Source organism: Mirounga angustirostris, unplaced genomic scaffold, assembly GCF_029215605.1.
Source record: "Mirounga angustirostris isolate CCGP_5_RB_7025 unplaced genomic scaffold, mMirAng1.0.hap1 SCAF_11, whole genome shotgun sequence".
Taxonomy (NCBI): domain Eukaryota; kingdom Metazoa; phylum Chordata; class Mammalia; order Carnivora; family Phocidae; genus Mirounga; species Mirounga angustirostris.
In genome coordinates, this window is record NW_026991719.1 from 72,503,613 (window position 1) to 72,516,386 (window position 12,774).

Sequence of the window (12,774 nt, forward strand, 5' to 3'; positions counted from 1 at the left end):
AATTAATATCCAGGTAGAGGACAGTGGAGGCTGGAGGATAATGAGAAACCTGGGTAATGAGTATTTTACATCTGAATTTTTGCAATGGCCTCCTAGTTGATTTTCTTGATTTACATCCCCTTATACTCTTTCAAGCTTTTTAAAAATCACGTCAGTCTCAGATCACAAATCACAAAGTTATAGTAGATCCTACTGCATTTCTGCTCCTGTTTTTGTTATCTCTTTTTGTCCACTTTATTTGGGCTTACTATATTGCTTTTTTCTAACTATTTAAGATGAGCATTTTAATGAGCACATGAGCTTTAAGCATTTAATTTTTTCTAATATATTTGTCTATGTTTTTCTCAAAACACTAATTTTATATTTCACAAGTTTTTATAAATTGCATTTTTATTAACATTTATTACTGAGTTTTTAAAAGTTTTCATTATAATTTTTCTTTACCTTGTTAATTAATTAGCAGCATATATTATTTTTAATTACCAGATGGTGAGAGTGTCATAAGCCATATAATTTTGTTACTAATTTTTAACTTAATTGTGTTGTGGTCAGAGATTTAATATGCCTGATACCTATTCTCTGACATTTGTTGATGTTTTCTTATGGTCTAGAACATGATCAATTTCTGTGAATATTTCATGGGATCTTGAAAAAAGTCTCTACACAAATTGTTGGTTGCATAACTGTATATGTTTGTCCATAAATTCATTACTTGTCTTCCCCAGATCATCTGTTTTTGTCTATTTAACCTATCAATATTCAATAAAGATATGTTGAAATTTTTCCTTATGATTGTGGATTTATCATTTTAAGGCTATTTTTCTTGGATGCATACATGGTTAATGAATCTTTTCTCACTATTTAATAACCCTTTGGATCCATAATAATTCTGTTTTGTCTTTAAATCTATTCTTTCTGATATTAATCAAGATTCAATAGCTTTATTTTAATTACTGATTGTTTGATATGTCTTTTTACTATCATTTTACTTTCAATATATGAGTATTAACTGCAAAAAACATACATTTAGATGCTTTTCCTTTATTCCTAGAGTGGACCCTATCAATACCATGTAAAATCCAAACTTCTTTTTTTTTTTTAATTTATTTATTTGAGAGAGAGAGAATGAGAGAGAGCAAGCACAAGAGGGGGGGGCAGAGGGAGAAGCAGACTCCCTGCCGAGCAGGGAGCCCGATGCGGGACTCAATCCTGGGACTCGATCCTGGGACTCCAGGATCATGACCTGAGCCGAAGGCAGTCGCTTAACCAACTGAGCCACCCAGGCGCCCTAAAATCCAAACTTCTTATCCAAGACCTTACATCTGTAATTATTCTCCAGGATCCAAATTGATTAATCTTATTTTCTTACTTTTCCTAATTTATTTCACAACTTAAGTTATTTTGTTTAGTTTTCCTGTGAACAGAATTCGTTTCTATGTCTTTGTATATACATTCTGTCCTTTATATTCCTCAAAATCTAGGTGAAACATTCATCTAATTTACCTCTACAAAACCTTAACTAATTGCTCTAACTCATTCTGATTAGTCTTTTTTTCCTGATTATTCTTTTTTTATTGTGTTATGTTAATCATCATACATTACATCATTAGTTTTTGATGTATTGTTCCATGATTCATTGTTTGCGTATAACACCCAGTGCTTTTTTTAAAATTATATTTATTTGTCAGAGAGAAAGAGAAAGAGCACAAGCAAGGGAAGCAGCAGGCAGAGAAGGCAGAGCAGGCAGAAGGAGAAGCAGACTCCCTACTGAGCAGGGAGCCCGATGGGGGACTCAATCCCAGGACCCTGGGATCGTGACCTGAGCTGGAGGCAGACACGCAACTGACTAAGCCACCCAGGCTTCCCTTTCCCGATTCTTTTTATTTTATTTTATTTTATTTTATTTTATTTTATTTTATTTTATTTTATTTATTTTATTTTATTTTATTTTATTATTTAACAGAGAGAGACAGCGAGAGAAGGAACACAAGCAGGGGGAGCGGGAGAGGGAGAAGCAGGCTTCCCGCTGAGCAGGGAGCCCGATGCAGATGCAGGGCCTGATCCCAGGACACTGGGATCATGACCTGAGCTGAAGGCAGACACTTAACGACTGAGCCACCCAGGTGCCCCTTTCCTGATTATTCTTAATATGAATTTCCAAAGATGCTTTATGCCAAATTTCTATATTAATTTAAAATACTTTTAATTTTTATAGATTTTTTTTTATGTTTCCTAAATCATTTTTTGATTGCTATGCCTGATTTAAAAACTTGGACCATGTAATTATACTGGAATAGGTGGAATATTTCTGTAGAGTTCCTTAAGAAAGTGTTAGGTAGAAATATTTTGAATGATAACACTTGCAGAAAATATTCAGAAATATCAGTTATCTCTTAATAATAGATTTGAGTCACACAATATAACTCTATAAAGAATTCCCTTACTAGCTGGAATGATCATTGCATTACTGAGGCAGATATAATGCATTGACAGATAATATTTCCAAGACTGAAATTTGCATATAGGTATTTAAGATGACTGATAGGCACAATGCCACCATTTAGTGCAAAATGACCCAAAGATCAATTAGCTATTACATAGTAAGTACTACTATGTGTAAGAAACTTTGTGCTGTGGGGGAAACAAAGGCATATAGATACATCACTTATGACTTAGTGGAAATGTTGAAAAAAAAAAAGAAATGTTGAGAGGAATAAACTTGAAACCAGCAATGAAAAAGACCACAACTGTGTGAAATAGAAACTTTAAGATACTACTTCTTGACCATTTTAACTCATTTATATCTTTAAAAATCTGATAGAAGCAACAACAGACTGTCTCCTAATAAAAATGCAGACAATATTTTAGAGAATTCATGCTGTAAAGAGCAAGAAATTCTGATATAAGAAGGAGGTGTTACTGAATATGGAGCAGCTAAGATTTCAGATGAGCTTTGAAAAATAAGTAGGATTTAAATAATTAGAGATGAAGAAGTCATTCTCAGCAGAGAGAATGATATGAACTACAGCAAAGAGGGGCTAATGAATAAACTGTCATTTGAATAACTTGGCTAAAAATAGAGATTCTCAGTTGGAAAGTTGTAAAAGAAAAAGGCGGATAATTAAAGTTATATATGTCCTTTTATGTCAGGGAGTGAGATAACCAAAATAACCACCTCTATACATATAGAGTCTGTTCAAGTATTTTTCTCACCGATTTTATTAGCACTATCTCTCCCCTCATAGATCAGTATTACTTTGAAAGTACAGCTAGTGTCATAAACTTTAGAAACTGGAGAACAATCTCAACTGGGTGCTCTTTCTGCTTTTATTACAAAAGGAGTTTCTCACCCACATTTTCAAATTAATTTGGGTCTAGCCTTTTAAGAGTAGGGCCTGAGGCATCATGCTTTTTTCCACAGTGTGCTGCAAAAGATATGTGCAATAGACCTGGTATTCACAGGGTTGAATCTTTCAGAAGCACAGCAATTTGCCCATAGCTTTTACTCATATCAGAATTCATCTTTTGATTTATTATATTTTGATTTGGTACTGGAAATCACATTTTAGGGTGTTTGCAAATGTCATTTGTTATCTGGGAGAAATGAGAGCTATAAATAGTCTGAGTCACTATAATATACATAAATTATAGTGATACCTATTATATTGCATCAAATAATTATAGCAGAACTAAATCACAATTTTCCATCTTTGTGGAAAGAAGTGGTGGGGAAGCATGCAGTAGATAATCTCTGAAATTACTGATATTGTTTTGGGCTACAGTCAGAAAGAGATTAGGTACAAAATAAATATTGCTTAAATTAATTAATAAGATTAAATACAAAAGTGGTTCTTAACCTTTTTTGGGCAATGGACATTTTTTAGCCTGTTGAAAGAATTCAGGAAATTTTATAGGCTTTTATGAGATATATCCATGTATCCAGAGGTACACGGATTCCAGGTTAAGAGCCTACTCCGGAATGCAATGTGCTATATTCTTAATTTGAAGGACTTCTCAATTTGTTCCACCTCCACCAAAAGCAGGATTACAAAGCATGACACAGTGACTTTAACACAGTCTAAACACTGAACACGTGTCTGTAATGATGAGTGAATGAATGGATGAATGAATGAATAATCATCTCTCAGCTCTCTGATATCCATCTGGAGATAGTCAATATATGTTGAACCCACACTGCATACACTTAGGAGACAGCATTAAATGGTAGAGGGTCAACAGTTTTGCTCTAGAATAGAAGAACACGTTAAAAAGTCTGTTTTTCCTATCTCTCTCTTACTTCCTATACATTTTCTGTTTTGATGATATAGAAAGATGTTTCCTACAATAATCAATTTTCCTGGGTATATTGTGCTATTTTCTTCCTCCTTGTGTGAGTCTTAAATGTTTTCTTAACACCTCACTCTTTACTCCATCCATGCCATCTGAAAGACTGCTTGATATATTGAACTTCAGTTTTGGCATCCTTTGACTTCTTGGTCTGCTTTGGGCATATTGCCAAATAAAGCTATTATGCTTCATTTTGTTTTATATGTTGGTGACTTGCATAGTAAAATAAAATTACCTGCTCATTTAACATTGGGCAATCAACAGCTGTCTGATAGTAATAACTTACATTATACCTAACTCAAACTTAATTTGGTCCAGTGACCTAGAGGAGCAACAGGCTCGGGGGTCCACTACCAAGTCACTGAACCATTTATTTTCCTGTATACTGGCTATGGACAAATAATTATTTTAGTTAATGTCATATTTATTTCTGAAGAATGTATCATCCAACATTATTTACTATTTAATCAGTGATTCCAACATTTTTGGAGTTATCATATCCTATCTTTAATTCCCCAATGTCCCCTGACTCCACCTAAGTGTTATACAACATATGTGTTGTTTTTTAAATGAAAGGAAATGCAAACTTACTTTATTTTCAGAACTTCAATACATTCCTTGAGAGAATTCAGAAAATGACATAGCATTATTACCAATTTAATTGTGTGTATCAGGAGGCACCTGGGTGTCTCAGTTACACTTCTGCCTTTGGCTCAGGTCCTGGGATCACTCCATGTCAGGCTCCCGCTCAATGGGGAGTCTGCTTCTCCTTCTCCCTCTGCCTCTCACACACCCATTCAAGCTCTTCCTCTCTGTCTCAAATAAATAAAGACAATCTTTAAAAATGAACAAACAAAAAAAAATAGTGTGTCTCAGGGTGGGGTTGGCAACTTTTAAATAGTATCTTTGCAAATTGTAGTAACAGTGGCTTGAAAAAAATATAATCTGTGATATAATATTGGTTTCAAATATTTTATTTGCCTCTCTATACAAAGTACAAATTAAATTGAGTCATATCCTAGACAAAATGAAAGGGTTTAATTTTGGTTTTCTTATTTATAAAATGATTTGCTTTAAAACTGTCTCATCATATTTCTTTTTCAATTTAATACTTTATTGCTAAAAAATGGTAATCATCATCTGAGCTTTTCTTATTTTTAATTTAATTTAATTTAATTATGTTATGTTAGTTACCATACAATACACTGTTAGTTTTAATGTAGTGATCCACGATTCATTGTTATCGTATAACACCCAGTGCTCTATGCAGTATGTGCCCTCCTTAATACCCATCGCCGAGCTAACCCATCCCCCCAAAAAAACCCTCAGTTTGTTTCTTGGAGTCCAAAGTCTCTCATGGTTCATCTCGCCCTCCAATCCCCCCCCACCTTCATTTTTCCCTTCCATCTCCCAATGTTCTCCATGCTATTCCTTATGTTCCACAAATAAGTGAAACCATATGATAATTGACTTTCTCTGCTTGACTTTTTTCACATAGCATAATCTCCTCCAGTCCCATCCATGTTGGTGTAGAAGTTGGGTATTCATCCTTTCTGATGGTTGAGTAATATTCCATTGTATATATGGACCACATCTCCTTTATCCATTCATCTGTTGAAGGGCATCTCAGCTCTTTCCACAGTTTGGCGATTGCAGACATTGCTGCTATGAACATTGGGGTGCATATGGCCCTTCTTTTCACTACATCTGTGTCTTTGGGGTAAATACCCAGGAGAACAATTGCTGGGTCATAGGGTAGCTCTATTTTTACTTTTTTGAGGCACCTCCACACTGTTTTCCAAAGTGGCTGTACCAACTTGCATTCCCACCAACAGTGTAAGAGGGTTCCTCATTCTCCACAATCTCTCCAACATTTGTTGTTTCTTACCTTGTCAACTTTTGCCATCCTAACTGGTGTAAGGTGGTATCTCAATGTGGTTTTGGTTTGAATTTCCCTGACGGCTAATGATGATAAATATTTTTTTCATGTGTCTGTTAGCCATTTTTATGTCTTCTTTGGAGAATTGTCTGTTCATGTCTTCTGCCCATTTTTTGATTTATTTGTTTTTTGGGTGCTGAATTTGAGAATGTCTTTATAGAACTTGGATATCAACCCTTTATCTGTAGTGTCATTTGCAAATATCTTCTCCCATTCTGTGGGTTGCCTCTTTGTTTTGTTGACTGTTTCCTTTGCTGTGCAGAAGCTTTTTATCTTGATGAAGTCCCAAAAGATCATTTTTGCTTTTGTTTCACTAGCCTTTGGAGATGTATCTTCAAATAAGTTGCTGTGGCCCATGTCAAAGAGGTTACTGCTTATGTTCTCCTCTAGGATTTTGATGGATTCCTGTCTCACATTGAGGTCTTTCACCCATTTTGAGTTTATCCTTATGTATGGTGTAAGAGAATGGTTGTGTTTCATTCGTCTGCATGTGGCTGTCCAATTTTCTCGGCACCATTTACTGAAGAGACTGTCTTTTTTCCATTGCATGTTTTTTCCTGCTTTGTCAAAGATTATTTGACCATAGAGTTGAGGGTCTATATCTGGGCTCTCTATCCTGTTCCATTGGTCTGTATGTCTGTTTTTGTGCCAGTACCATGCTGTCTTGGTGATCACTGCTTTGTAATATAGCTTGAAATCGGGCAACGTGATGTCCCCAGCTTTGTTTTTCTTTTTCCAAATTTCCTTGGCGATTTGTGGTCTTTTCTGATTCCATACAAATTTTAGGATTGTTTGTTCCAGCACTTCGAAAAATGTCATTGGAACTTTGATCAGGATGGCGTTGAAGGTATAGATTGCTCTGGGTAGCATAGACATTTTAACAATGTTTATTTTTCTGATCCATGAGCAAGGAATGTTTTTTCATCTTTTTGTGTCTTCTTCAATTTCTTTCATGAGGGTTCTGTAGTTCTCAGAGTATAGATCCTTTACTTCTTTGGTTAGGATTATTCTGAGGTATCTTATGGTTTTTAGTGCTATTGTAAATGGAATCATTTCTCTAATTTCTCTTTCTACGGTTGCATTGTTAGTGTATAAGAAAGCAACTGATTTCTGTGCATTGATTTTGTATCCTGCCACATTACTGAATTGCTGTATGAGTTCTAGTAATTTGGGGGTGGAGTCTTTGGATTTTCCACATAAAGTATTATGTCATCTGCAAAGAGAGAGAGTTTGACTTCTCCTTTGCCAATTTGAATACCTTTTATTTCTTTTTGTTGTCTGATTCATGTTGCCAGGACTTCTAGCACTATGTTGAACAATAGTGGTGAGAGTGGGCATTCTTGACGTATTCTGGATCTTAAGGGAAAGACTCTCAGCTTTATCCCATTGAGAATGATATTTGCTGTGGGTTTTCATAGATGGATTTTATGAACTTGAGGAATGTTCCCTCTATCCCTATACTCTGAAGAGTTTTAATTTGGAGAGGATTCTGTATTTTGTCAAATCCTTTTTCTGCACCAACTGAGAGGACTATATGGTTCTTCTCCCTCCTCTTATTAATGTGTTCTATCACATTGATTGATTTGCGAATGTTGAACCACCCTTGCATCCCGGGGATAAATCCCACTTGGTCATGGTGGATGATCCTTTTAGTGTATTTTTGGGTCCTTTGAGCTAGAATTTTGTTGAGAATTTTGGAATCCATATTAATCAGGGATATCGGTCTGAAATTCTCCTTTTTGATGGGTCTTTCCCTGCTTTGGGGATTAAGGTAATGCTGGCCTCATAGAATGAGTCTGGAAGCTTTCCTTCTGTTTCTATTTTTTGAAACAGCTTCAGGAGATTAGGTATTATTTCTTATTTGAATATTTGGTAGAATTCCCCAGGGAATCCATCAGGCCCTGACTCTTGTTTTTTGGGAGGTTTTTGATCACTGCTTCAATCTTTTTACTGGTTATTGGCCTATTCACATTGTCAATTTCTTCCTGTTTCAGTCTTGGCAGTTTATAGGTTTCCAGGAAGGCATCCACTTCCTCCAGGTGACTTAATTTATTGGCATAGAGTTGTTGATAGTAATTTCTAATAATTGTTTCTATTTCCTTGGTGTTTGTCATGATCTCTCCCCTTCCATTCATAATTTTATTAATTTGAGTCCTTTCTCTTTCCTTTAGGTAAGTCTGGCCAGTGGTTTATCAATCTTATTAATTCTTTCAAAGAACTAGCTTCTTGTGTCCTTGATCTGATCGACTGTGTTTCTGGTTTCTAATTCATTGATGTTTGCTTTAATCTTAATTTTTTCTCTTCTAATGCGTGTGACATCATATTTCAATGATATTTGTTCAGAATTTGGGACATCTCAAATAATTTGAGAAACCTCAATAATGAGTACACACATATACAATAAGCACATTTCATTTTTATAATGTCAGAAAGCAAATTTAAATTAAAAAATTCTCTATCATGGGATAATGCCATAAACTTTGTGATTAGGAAGACAGTGAAATAAGGGATAAAACATAATCACAATGGTGAAAACAATATCTCATTTAAGCAGTTAGTATAAGAGTAGTAAACAAAGTAAGTTTCACCTTAATGCTATGTCTATGCCAAATAGACAAACAAGAACACATAGAGAATGCACTGCACTAACCTCTACATATAATAGGTATTCCATCAGGAAAGTTATTAAATAGTTATTTCATATGCTGATATCCACATATACACTCATTTTTTTCTAAGATATCTTACTAAGATTGTTAGTGTTACTTTTGTTTCACAGCCATTATTACTATCATTATTATAATATGATAATTTTCTTTAGAAGCCCCAGCTCTTAAATATTTTAAACCTTTGAGATTGGCTCTTTAGATTTTTGTTTAATATCAAGTATAAAGATGTTTCAGATTATCAAATACACAGCCCAGGAACAAACTATTTGTTAGCACAACAAAGTGGGCTTAGAAAGAACATACCTCAGCATAATGACATAATAAGGGCTATATATGAAAACCCCACAATTAATAACATTCTAAATGATTAAGAATTGAGATTTTCTTCACTAAGATCAGGAACAAGACAAGCATGTCCACTCTCACCACTTTTATTCAGCACAGTACTAGAAGTCCTAGTGACATGCATCGGACAAGAAAAATAACTAAAAAGGATCCAAATTGTTAAGGAAGAAGTAAAACTGTCACTATTTGCAAATGACTTGATACCACATATAGATTCCACCAAACAACTATTAGAAGAATACATGTATACAGTAAATTTCAGGATACAAAATTAATATACAAAATCAGTTGTGTTTCTATGCACTAATAAAAAAGTAGCAGAAAGAGAAAGTAAGAAAACAATCTCATTTACAAATGCATCAAAAAAAAAATATGAATTAACTTAACCAAGGAGGTGGAAGACCTATATTCAGAAAACTATAAAACATTAATAAAATAAATTGAGAATGACACAAATAAATGGGAACATGTTTCATGCACATGGTTTGGAAGAATTAATATTGTTAAGATGTCTATACTACCCAAAACAATTTACAGATTGAGTGCACTCTCTGTCAAAATACCATCAGCATTGTTCACAACACTGGAACGAATAATCCTAAAATTTGCATGGAACCACAAAAAACCCTGAATAGGCAAAGCAATCTTGAGAAAGAAGAACAAAGCTAAAAGTATCATAATCCCAGATTTCAAAATATACTACAAAGCTGTAGTCATCAAAACATTATGGCATGGACACAAAAATAGACACATAGATTAAGAGAACTGGATAAAGAGACTAGAAATAAACACACACTTATATACTCAATTAATGTATGACAAGGGTGCCTGGGTTGCTCAGTCAGTTAAGCATCTGCCTTTGGCTCAGGTCATGATCCCAGGGTCTTGGGATCGAGCTCTGCATCAGACTCCCTCCTCAGCTGGGTGTTTGCTTCTTCTTCTGCCACTCCCCCTGCTCATGCTCTCTCTCTCTCTCAAATAAATAAATAAAATCTTTTAAAAATTAATGTATGACAAAGGAGGCAAAGATATACAATGGGGAAAAGACAGTCTCTTCAACAAATGATGTTAGGAAAACTGGACAACTACATGCAAAAGAATGGAACTGGAGTGCCTTCTTACATCATACACAAAAATAAACTCAAAATAGATTAAAGACTTAAATGTGAGACTTGAAACCATAAAATGCCTAGAAGAAAACAAAGGCAATAATTTCTTTGACATTGATCTTAGCAATGTTTTTCTACACATCTCCTCAGGCAAGGGAAACAAAATCAAGATTAAACTATCGGGACTATACTGAAATGGAAAACTTTAACATAGTGAAGGAAACCATCAACAAAATAAAAAAGCAACTTATTAAATAGGAGAAGATATTTGCAAAGGATCTATCTAATAAGGAGTTAATATCCAAAATATATGAAGAAGTTATATAACTTCACACTGAATGGTGAGATAATCTGATAAAAATGGGCAGAGAATCTAAATAGACATTTTTCTAAAGAAGACATACACATGGTAAACACACACATAAAAAGATGTTGAACATCACTGTCAAGGAAATGCAAATCAAAACCACAATGAGATTTCACCTTACACATAATAGAATGGCTATAATCAAAAAGACAAGTAATATCAAGTGCTGTTGAGGATGTGGAGGAAAAGGAAAATTCATGTCCTATTAGTGACAATGTAAATTGGTGCAGCTACTTTAGAAAACAGTACGGGGCTCCTCAAAAATTTAAAAATCATATGATCCAGTAATTCCACTACTGGACATTTACCTCCCTCAAAAAAATGAAAATACTAATTTGAAAACATATATGTGCCTCTATGTATATTGCAGCATTATTTACAATAGCCTAGAAATGGAAGCAACCCAAGTGTTCATTGATAGATTAATGGATAAAGATGTGGTGTATAAGTGTATACACCATATATATACCATATATAGATAAAGAAGATTTAGGGATTCTTATTATTCCAAAATTATCTACCTTCTTATTGAAAGGTTTCTTGTTGCTGATATTTCCTTGTTCATCTGCTTAGATGATTTGTCCATTGCTGTGAGTGGGGTGTTAAAGTTCCCCTACAATTATTGTATTATTTTTGATGTGTTTCTTTAATTTTGTTATTAATTGTTTTATATACTTGGCTGCTCCCAAGTTAGGGGCATAAATATTTACAATTGTTAGATCTTCTTGTTGGATAGACCCTTTTATTATGCTATAGTATCCTTTTCCATCTCTTATTACAGTCTTTGGTTAAAATCTAGTTTGTCTGATATAAGGATGGCTACTCCAGCTTTCTTTTGAGGTCTATTTGTATGATAAATGATTCTCCACCTCTTCACTTTCAGTCTGGAGGTGTCTTTGTGTCAAAATTGAGTCTCTTATAAGTAGCATATCAATGGGTCTTGTTTTTTTTTTTTTTTTTTAAGATTTTATTTATTTCACAGAGAGAGAGAGAGAGAGAGAGAGCAAGGGCAGGAACACAAGCAGCGGGAGTGGGAGAGGGAGAAGCAGAGAAAGACATGTATCATATGATCTCACTGATATGAGGCATTCTTAATCTCAGGAAACAAACAGGATTGCTGGAGTGGTGGGGGGTTGGAGGGATGGGGTGGCTGGGTGATAGACATTGGGAAGGGTATGTGCTATGGTGAGAGCTGTGAATTGTGCAAGACTGTTGAATCACAGATCTGTACCTCTGAAACAAATAATACATAATATGTTAAAAAAAGAAGAAGAAGAAGAAGAAGATAGCAGGAGGGGAAGAATGAAGGGGGGAAATTGGAGGAAATTGGAGGGGGAGATGAACCATGAGAGACTATGGACTCTGAAAAACAAACTGAGGGTTCTAGAGGGGAGGGGGTGGGGGGATGTGTTAGCCTGGTGATGGGTATCAAGGAGGGCACGTTCTGCATGGAGCACTGGGTGTTATACGCAAACGATGAATCGTGGAACACTACATCAAAAACTAATGATGTAATGTATGGTGATTAACATAATAAAAAAAGAAAAAATATACAGAAGTCTATGACTATATTATATTTTTAATTAGGCTCCATCCCCAGTGTGGAGCCCAATGCAGGGCTTGAACTCACAACCCTGAGATCAAGACCTGGATGCTTAACCAACTGAGCCATCCCAGTTCCCCTTGACTATATTATTTTTCTTTAAGTTGCAGAATCAGATAATTATGTGAAACAAATAAAACAAAGTATCCCTAAGCATTTGAAAAACGCTAACTTCTGAAGCATCCTAACAGCTCAATGATTCAATTTGCTGGCCAGAATTTTTTTCAGAAAACATTAACAGGGTGAATGTCTGTTAAGCTGACAGATTTCAATTGGTTTGCTGGCTTTTTCCCCCACCTGTATAATAATTCATTATTTAGAAGAGTATTTCAACCCATAACCAATTTGCAGTTTCATTTTAAAATTCTAGCACTTATAGAAATAGTAAATAATGT